At 41.6% G+C, this 10259-nt stretch overlaps 1 long non-coding RNA gene and 1 pseudogene across 3 annotated transcripts in view; both read right to left on the reverse strand.

Annotated features, from left to right (window-relative positions):
• Window positions 1-10240, reverse strand: part of LOC102877918 — a 21523-nt gene extending 11283 nt beyond the window's left edge. The window contains exons 1-3 of one of the 3 annotated variants that reach the window (XR_003048344.1): window positions 9565-10240; window positions 8339-8520; window positions 1327-1466 (exon numbers count right to left, since the gene is read on the reverse strand). This is a non-coding gene — a long non-coding RNA (uncharacterized LOC102877918). Of the gene's footprint in view, window positions 1-1326; window positions 1467-8338; window positions 8521-9503 lie in introns of all 3 variants that reach the window. The other 2 variants (XR_003048342.1, XR_003048343.1) reach the window with 2 other exon arrangements.
• On the reverse strand, window positions 1691-1809 carry LOC112485034 (annotated as a pseudogene).
• Window positions 10241-10259: the final 19 nt, after the last annotated feature.

A 10259-nucleotide genomic window follows, 5' to 3' on the forward strand; every position in this document is an offset into this window, starting at 1 on the left:
GTAAGATACCAGCGAACTGAACACAGCAACATATTAGAAAGATTATACACTATGATCAAGTGGGCTTCATCCCAGAGGCACAGGGATGGTTCAACATACACAAATCTATTATGATATACCAGATAAATAAATTAAAAAATAAGAATCATATGATCATATCAATAGATGCACAAAAAGACTTCAACAAGATACAGCACCCATTTATGATCAAGACACTTAACAAAATCGGTATAGAAGAAAAATACCTTAATATAATAAAGGCCATATATGACAAGCCCTCAGCCAACATTATACTTAATGGTGAAAAACTAAAAACCTTCCAAGATCAGGAACAAGGCAAGGCTGTCCACTGTCGCCACTGTTATTCAATATAACATTGGAGGTCCTAACAAGTGCAGTCAGGTAAGAGAAAGATATAAAAGGCATCCAAATAGGAAACAAAGAAGTCAAACTGTTACTATCTGTGGATGACATGATTCTCTATATAGAAAACCCTAACGACTCCACAAGAACAATAAGCAAATACAGTAAAATTTCTGGATACAAAATCAATGTTCAAAATCCAATGTTCAAAATCAATGTGCAAAATCATAACGAAGTGTCAAAAAAAGAAGTGGAAAAAATAATTCCTTTTGCAATTGCAACAAAAAGAATAAAATATCTAGGACTAAATCTAATGAAACATGTGAAGGACCTATATAATGAAAACTACAAGACCCTATTAAAAGAAATCGAAGAAGATACAAAGAAATGGAAAGATATTCCATGTTCTTGGATTGGAAGAATCAACATAGTTAAAATGACCTTATTACCTAAAGCATTATACAGATTTAATGCAAGCCCCATCAAAATTCGATTGGTATTTTTTAAAGAAATGTAACATTCCTAGGTGGCTGTGGAATGTTCGTTCCTTGTATGCCTGTACCACCCTAGAACACTTCCCATCTTCTGATATATGGGCAACACTAGGAGCACTTTAGAGTTGTCATTTCACATCCATGATCATTATCATCATTATCCATAATTACCAAAATCTAGCAAGCTTGGCTAAGCAGCAATAGAAACACAATATTAGAGTCTCTCATCCCCTGGCTCTTCATTGCTGCTTACAAACCCCAGTTGCCCATTTACATAACCTATTTGCCAAGACAAGCAGGTAGAGTGCCCTCGACTAAGTGCCCCCGAGTTCACTTGCTATTTGTCTATGTAGTTAGCACTCTTGGTCTTAAGTGATGAAATCACTAGAGTTATTTTTAGGCCCAGTCCTGACTTATAGATCAATTGCTATGCCCTGTAGTAGTGTACCCAGGTGGCTACGGTCCTTACCTGGGAAGTTCAGGTCAAATTAGCTTGAAGATTCCATTGATGTTTATCCACCAAGAGTCCTTTTCCATAGGCATCCACATGGGTCATAAACAGAGAGCACTGGTCTTGTGTAATCTTCTGCCAGGCTCCAGATGATACCGCTAGCCCATGGCCCAATGCCACAAGTCAATGAAAATGGAACAAGGTACATTTAGGGTGGCATTTTTAGAGCAAGCACCACAAATCATAACTATGCCCAACGAGCAGTTATCCATTTACATTTTTATTTATTTTTAATTTTTTAAATTTCTTTTTAGGCCAGGCAACCCTTGGTTGACCTCACAGATCGTAAGGACCTTGTCAGCTTACAATCCCTTATTTTTTACGCTTACAGCACCTGGTCTTCCTAGGTGGTCTTCCATCTAAATACTAGCCAGGCCTGACCCTGCTTAACTTCTGAGATCAGATAGGATCGGGCATGTTCAAGGTAGCATGGCCGTACACGCATTTATATTTTTAAACAATTTTTTTCTGTTTATATTTTTAAACAATTTTTTTTAGAGTTGCACAGCTGCAGCATCCCAGTAGCTTCCCAAGACCACCCCCAAGATCCTGTGATTTACTAGGACTAACAACATTTGGCATATAGTTGCACTCATAGCTAAAATTACATCAAAAGGATACAAAACAAAGTGAGCAAAGGGAAAAGGCACATAGAGCAAAGTCTAGAGAAACCATGTAAAATGTCTACCAGGGAAGCTCATTAGAGACTCAGTGCCCAAGGTTTTTACAGGGGACTGGTCATGTAGATAGCCTCTGCCTAACACATACCAAAATTTCAGACTTCCAGGAGGAAAGCAGGTATTTGGAATAAACAACATCAGTTGTGCAGTTTAGGTATAATGAGCTACTCTTATCAGTTCTGTGAATTGTAGGAATGCTCCCCAAATTACAGTTCCCAGAATCCAGCCAAAGGCCAGTCTTGTAAGCAGAACTTTCTAAGGATAAGCAGGCTCTTGGACCTTGGCCAAGGCATCTTTACAGCAAAAATATTATCAGTAGGACCTCATGCAGCAGGCTGACAACATTCTGCAGTATTGATCTCAGCTATGCCCTTTAGGGGTCCTTTACTTGGTCAGTTAAAACAAATTCTATTAACTATACAGATTTAAGAAAGCTGGGTAGCTTTATTCTTAAGTTTCTGTATTAATATTTTGTTTGTTTTTTTGTTTTGTTTACCTGATCCAAGACAACAGTTAAGTTGAAGCTAACCAGAAAGTCTTCTAGGACTGAGGCACATAGTCAGGGCATACAGATGAGAAATGCAATCTCAAAGGTTACACATGGTACCCATAGAAACAAAGGGCTTACAATTGTTGGGGCACACCAAGCAGGACATACATTGGGCAGGCAGTACAGGTTGACAGGGCCCCCAGTGTGGCCTTCTGCTCTGGGGCCTCCCACCCTAGGTTCTCAGTCCAAATCATGCAGTTCAGGTCTTGGCTTCAGAGAGACCACCTGAGGCAGTTTCAAAGAGTTTTGTCTATAACATCAGTTCAACAGTTTCACAAGTATGGAGGACATCTGTAGGTGTTCTGCAGCAAAGTGCTAGTGTTGGGGTCACCCCCTGCCATCTCAGGGTCAATGCTGGTTAGGTTTGAGTCTAGCTCAGCAACCAGTTTGAATTCAAAGAGCTCACAGCTTGAACGGGCACACAGTGAGCTTTCCTTTAGGCAGAGGGCAAGGCTTCTAAGAATAGTTCTGAAATCAAAGATTATTAATGCCCTTTCCCCTCCCCTATTCTCAGGTGGTAGGGTTTTGTTTTTTTCCATCATTACAAAATCAGTTGTGTCCCACTCAGCAATCATAAGTTAACATTTTTTCAATCATCCCCTACTATCATCTAGACCTTTTGTCTAAAAGGGTTGTATGCAAGAGGCATAAAAGCATTTTCACTGAAAAAATTTTTTGTATAATTTAATTAGAAAGATAAATCATATTCAGAATTGGTCAGAATGAAATCTGAAATTTTAAAATAAATTTTAATGGATTTACATAACCTCCTATCCCTTTTGTCCTGATCATTTATCCAGAGAGCAGCCTAGAAAAGATCAATCCCTGTCTGAGGACTGCTGTGTTTAATAATCAGACTGCCTTACTAAGGTGTGTATACCAGGAAAAAGATGGAGGAAGAGTCAGGCCATCAGATCACTGTTGCAAACTGTAACTAAACTGGAAAACTAGACACAAGTCAACAGTAGGGAGTCAGCCCTGAGATAGGGCCCAGAGTCTGAACTGTCAGCACCCCTTTGGAGGGGTCACACTCCCTATGATGTCCCTTTCCCCAACTTGCAAATTTTGCAGGAATCATAAGTTAGGACTACTGTCAGTCTCTGTATCAGAAATATACTGACAATCAGAAGCTCAATTTCAGACGGTCCCATCAGAAATTAGTCCTTTTCTGTTCTGTGGGCATTTGTTGGTGACTCAGATGGTCTAGCCAGCACCCATGATGTTTTCACAACTTGGCCCACAGAAAGATGTCCTAATTCTGCAATTGTCCTAGAGTCTGAGTTTTGTTTTTTGAGATTTTAGTTTAGCACAGCTAATGTTGAGGGTGAAATAGCCCATAACAGAAAGTATCAGCTTAACGTCAGGTCTAGCAATTAAAGATCAGGATTCCAAAAAAGCCAGCGGCTTTTCTTCAGCAGCAGCAAAGCCTAGATACTGCAAGGCCAGACAGCCATGTTCCAAGTCCAACTGACAAGCAAGGCTTTTTAAAATCCTTTTTATCTTGTCAGTCTTAAACTTCAAATAGATCCACTCAAATATATGCACATCAGGCTGGCAAATCATTAGCCTTTATGGGTCAGACATCTGATTTTACAAAAGTTCATTAGCACCTAAAGTGTGTTTTGTAAAACTCTAAAAGTGTATTTCCATCTGGAGAATACCTCTTTTTTCATGCTGTTTCCTTTTTCCAGAGGTTCCAAAAGGCAAAAAGGATAACAAATGTCATAAGTTACAGAGATTTATTTTGTTTTTACACTCAAAAAATTTAAGTTTCAACCCACTTACCAGTGGCAAAAACTAATTATTTGTATGTCTCACTAAAACTTTTTCTTTGCGGCTTTCCATGATTGGGATGATCCCGTCAGCATTTATGAAGTTATAAGCATATAACATTTTACATTAATTTTTATCCTACATCCAAAAGGAATAGTCAAAAAACTCAAAGCCATTGCCCTTTCTCTGCCTTTTAAATGGAAATCCACTCGACCCTTTACCAATAAATTTAACACTTACAAGGTTAACGGTATAGCTACCAAGGAGGATGCTCAGCTGGAATGTAGGTGGGGGTGGGGTGGGGTGGAGGTAGGGCTACTGTAGCAGTGATAGCAACTAGGCTGAAGAATGGTTGGAGTGGTTTTCTCCCCCTCCTTTTTCTCTCTGGTTTGCTTTGCTCCAGTCCTGGGAAGTGATCTAACATTCTTTCCCTCCACTTGGAGGAAAGAGCAATACAAACTTCTAATATTTTTGGCCCCCTCCAAGCTTACCTCTGGGGATTTTGGGGCCTTTCTATTTTCACTGGAGGAGAGAACAATACAAAAAGGCATCACAAGGCTGCACTTTCCCCCCTCACCTTAGCTGGTACAGCCAAAAACAGCCAGAAGATGCAGGAAGCCAACTCTCTGGGAGTTGGAGCTATCATTTTCAAATTCCATAGGTAACTTCTACCTCTCATAAAAGACTGCTTGTTTCATACCGGAGATGACTCCATAGCCAGCCAAGCACTAAAATTTTGTCATCCCTTACTCTTTCATCCTTACTTTTCCCAAGCAATGCTTTTGCCATATTTCAGTGAGTCACAGTTAGGCTAGCAAATCCCACTCTGACACTAACTGAGTGTTCAGTTGGCAGATAACACTTCTGAGACCAACTTAAGACCACCACCTGCCCCTAAGTTTGATGGTTCACTAGGGTGACAACATTCAGCATATAGTTGTACTCACAACCAAGATTTATTACACTGAAAAAATATAAAACAGACAAAAAAGTCACATGGGGCGAAGTCTGGAAGAAATCAGACAAAAGCTTCCAAAACTCCTCTCCCAATAGAGTCATACAGGACACAAGTTGTGACAACACATGGGAAAAGTTGTCTACCAAGGAAGCTCATTAGAGACTCAGTGCCCAAGGTTTTTACAGGGGACTGGCCATGTAGGTACCCTCTGCCTAACACATACCAAAATTCCAGACTCCCAAAAGAAAAGCAGGTATTCAGCATAAACTACACTGGCTGTGCAAACAGTTTAGGTACAATAAGCCACTCTTGTCAATTCTGTGAATGGTGGGAACTGTTCCCAAATCGCAGTTTCCAGACACCAGCCAAAGGCCAGCCTCGTAAAGAGAACTTTCTAAGGATAAGCAAGCTCAGACCTGCTGTGTTAATTCTTTCCTATACAACCCTACTGGCCTTTAATTTAGCTGGTACATCCATGAACCAGGTTCAGGAATCCTCAGTAACCTCAGTGTACCCAGGCCCCCAAGAAGCCTACAGTAATGGCATAGACTCTTCATCTGAAATAGCCACAGCTTAGTGGTGACTATATAGCTATGAGATTCCATTAAAGCCCAGTTTGGTAGATTGAAATAAATAGTCCTCAGCTATTTCTAGGTTCTAATCCCTGTAACATGTGAATGTTACTTTATGTGGTAAGAGGGACTTTGAAGATGTGATTAAGTTAAGGATCTTGAAGTGGAGAGATTACCCTGGATTATTCATGTGGGCTCTTAACACAATCACAAGTGTCATTATAAGAAAGAGACCAGAGGGAGATTTGGCTATAGAAGGAGATGTAATGATGGAAGCAAGAGATCGGAATGATGTGGGGAAGTAGTCACAAACCAAGGAACAAGGAGCCCCTCCAGAAACTGGAAAGGTAAGGAAACTGATTCTCCCTTAGAGCCTCTGGAAGTAGTGAAGCCCTACCAAAACCTTGATTTCAGTCTATTGAACCCATTTTGGACTTCTGGATTTCAGAACTATAAGACAATAAATTTTTGTTGTTTCAAGCCACTAAGTTTGTGCTGATTTTTTTACAGCAACATTAAGAAAGTAATACATCTAGGTTACTTCTTTCCTGAATATACCATTTCCATTTGATAATGCATGCTTGCTGGGAAATATCCACTTGGCTAGTGTTTTCATTTTTGACTCATTCCAGAATGGGCATGTCAGAGTATAACATCATGTGCTGTTACTTAATTAGCTTATCAGTGTCCAGCATTCAATAACAAGCCAATAATTACCCCCCATATGGAGTATACCAGACAGTAATGTCAGGCAAACACTGTGTCCAAAATCCTAGTTGGCACCACTGCCTAGTGCCACAGGCTCCAGTCTACATAAATGTCAATCACTGACACTTATAGCTTAAAAGTCTCATTAGAACTAACTGGTCCAAATAGGAGGGCAGTTTGGATAGTTTCCTTACGTATCTTCTTTCTACTAGCTCTTTAATCAGTATAGTGATCTCCTCATCCTTTCTCCTCCCTTCACTTGGCTTCCTCTACTATTCTACTGGTATCACATAACTGAGATGAAAGATCCAAGTGGGCTCCTAGTTATGTATTCATCCCACTGGGAACATTCCAACATTCCTTACAATCAAGAGAAGTATATTACACATACACATGAGTTCTCACAGTATATTCAGAGGTATCAGTTACAACTGCTTGGGTATGTGAACTGCTCACCAAATAACATATAATACAGATAAGTTTCAAGGGCCACAATGGTATGACCTCTTTTACTATAGATAAGCAGGTCAACTTTTTGCAGGAGTTACAAGTCTGTCAGGACATGGTAGCTTTGTAAGGAACATAGTCCTTTAGTTGGTAAGAGGCATCATTTTTTCTTTGACAGCTGGAAGGCTTCAGTGTGGTAAATTCATCCATAAAGTCTTCAACTTTACTTGGCAGGAAGACTCTGAATTTTGTCAGAGTTTATTAGTCATACCTGCTAGAAAGCATCTGATAACATCACAACTTTTGTCAACCAACAGACATTATTTACTCAGTGAAAATGGACATCAAAAAATTTTGCTCTAACACTTTATAAGCATTCATATTACAAGAAAGTAATATACCATTTAAATTATACATTTTTCACAATGGTACATTTAACTGGTTCAAAGCTCTCACTCACTAGCTATTCTCTCTTTACTGTAAATTTGGCTCAAACTCTATAAGCTGAATTCAGACACCTTTTAAAGAAACACAGACCAAGGAGTTTAACACAGGCACTTCAAGAGTTACAATAGCTGCCCAGAGACCATGTCATCTCCTCAGGGTGTTCAGGGCAGGACAGAGGAAGTCAGCTGTAGCAGAAGAAAAGCTTCTTTTCTGAAAGCAGTAGAGGTCAGGGTAAGAGGGAGGGAGAGATCAGGGGGTATGGCAGGAGCAGCTCCACAACAGTAAGCAGAGGTTTGCACTTACTTTCAGATTTAAGTGGCTGTCTGTTCAGTTTCCACAAACGAACAACTAAGGGCACAATTCAGGAAGCTGGCTTCAATCCTACCTCTATAAGCCTCCAAATATTCACTAACAAGAAGCATACACAATCAGATCCCAGGGAGTCTTCTCATATCACTTAACTCAACCCACACAATTAACAGGTATGACAGTAGGAGAAGCCTTACTCCTTCCTCTTGTCCACCGCTTAGGTAAAAGCAGGCACTACCAGATACCAAGGATTCTTATCATAGCCTTTAACCTGGTCCATGTGGCTGTCCTTCTTCCAAAAAGACTTCCTAACCTTACCAGCTCCAGGTTGGATGCCAAATTTGTCAAGAAAGGCTGACAGAGTAACAAGGTATTAGGACATCAGGGAAATGGCATGGAACAGTGCCCCCACTGAACAGCAAAAATGAATTTTAATTTTTAATTTGATTTAAACATTGCTTTTAGTCTGATGACACCACCAATAGTGCAGAAAGTGCTCTGGAGGTATGTTTGAAGCAGTACTCACCTGCGCTCTTCTTCAGTTCTAGAGGCTCCAGGACAGCCAATAGTGCTTTGTCAACTACGTACTTTCTTTACATTTTTCCATGTGAATGCAGAAAGCTCCACATATTGGACAACCTTCCGGTCACAGACCAGCATTTCAGCAGTCTGTGGGGTGAGAGGTTTCACTGTGTCCTTGACAAGTTTCTGAGATCAATTTTGGTTTCAACAAACAAGTAGTCATCAGACAATGGTGAATTATCTCAGGTACCCACTTTTCTTTCACATTTTCAAATGAGGGCAGAAGACCACTAAAAAATAGACTATATCTGTATATAACTGAGGGCTTGTTTTATCAAATTTTTCTTGTTCTGCAGGATCAAAAAGTCCAAGAGTATATGGTTCTCACCAATAACTGGCTGCACAGTTGTCAGAAACCACTAAACATATTTCAGACATTAATTTGTTTGTTGTTTGTTGTATAGGATATCAAGACATATCTTACCAACAGCACCATCACTCACAATTATCTGCATTGCTGAAATATTTTTTAATCCACTTGAAATATTCCAAATTTAATTATGATTTCACCTTCACCACCTGACTTTAAGACCTGCACTGTGTCTTATCAGCCTGAAGAGTGCCTAGTAGAAAAGGAAGTGGAAGAAGGGTTTAGGCCTGGGAAGCTCTCATAGCAGAGAGAGTGGACCAAACTGAACCAATGATGGTGGTGGGTAGCACGTGCCAGGAATCACTGCAGAAAAAGTCTTATATAGCAGGAAGGGTAAAGGTGAGCTGGCAGCTCACTCCACCCCACGGACAGTTGCAACAGGAATGGAGGACACGGGTGGAAACTGCTCTAGTGGGCCCCGCCTTCCCTAGCTGCTGATGCCTCCAATATCCACTGTGGAAGAAGCGTGCTCAGACTGTCCCAAGGTTCTTCCTTAGGCCTCCACCCCACCCACCCGAATAGCGATTTTCTGGGGGGACATGTCAGGATCCCAGCTAAAAGATTAGTGGACTATTGTACAGGCAATGACAGACGGCTGTCAGTTACAAAAAAACATTCCCCCTGGGAGTCAGCGGTCTCCGTGCGTCACATGAGTTTACAGAGGGCCACAAAAGGTACAGAAGAGTGTATCACTTGACTGTCAACCGCTGCGACCCTGGACACTCGGAGCCACCTGTACCTCTATGGCGTAGAGGGTTCCAGTAATATTCCTCCCTCCAACTCCATCCTTTACACTTCACCTAAGCAAGCTCCACCTTCTCATAATTTTCCGCCCCGAGTCCTGGGAAGTCCAAGTTCTCGCACGGTGAGGAAAAGCCACGAGGAGAAGGGAGGAATGGAACTAAAGAGGGCTGTGGGACGAGCCTCCGGTTGGGCTGGACCTGACAAATCCACGTGGCTACCCAGGCCTATGGGAGTCCGGCAGCGTGGTGACATCAGAGACAGCGCCATCAGAGCTCACGCTGTGGGCGTAGTGCTGATGCGCAGTGGCGCAGGGTCCGACGCTGAGTATCTTTTCGTCCTATGGCGTCCTACAGGCTATCGTCTTACCCCTCTGGTCTGCTTCCTCTAGGTTCTGCCAACCCTTACCAGGGGCCTTGTAGCATCCGCCGCGCTTGTTTGTGAAATTGCCTTGTTTTTGTGGTACCTACGTGGTAGTGCAGAAGCATACGCTCTGCTCAGGTAGATGGTGCTTTTACATGGAGAACTGGACGAGGCTCGGATGGGAAATGGGGGCTGGAAGTTTGCCAGGAACACGGAGACTGGATGCCTGTCGGCCTGAATTGGCAGTACTAGATCTGTGGGTGCCTCCTGCTCCTAAATGATTTACCAGAGCCCGCTTTCAGCAACCTGTTGTAGCTGAACATTAAGCTCTGCCCATCTAAGGTGTCCAAAAGACCTGTACAGACCTTAAACTTTGGTGCTGACAAATGAA

The sequence above is a fragment of the Pteropus alecto genome, unplaced genomic scaffold (assembly GCF_000325575.1).
Source record: "Pteropus alecto unplaced genomic scaffold, ASM32557v1 scaffold95, whole genome shotgun sequence".
Lineage (NCBI taxonomy): Eukaryota > Metazoa > Chordata > Mammalia > Chiroptera > Pteropodidae > Pteropus > Pteropus alecto.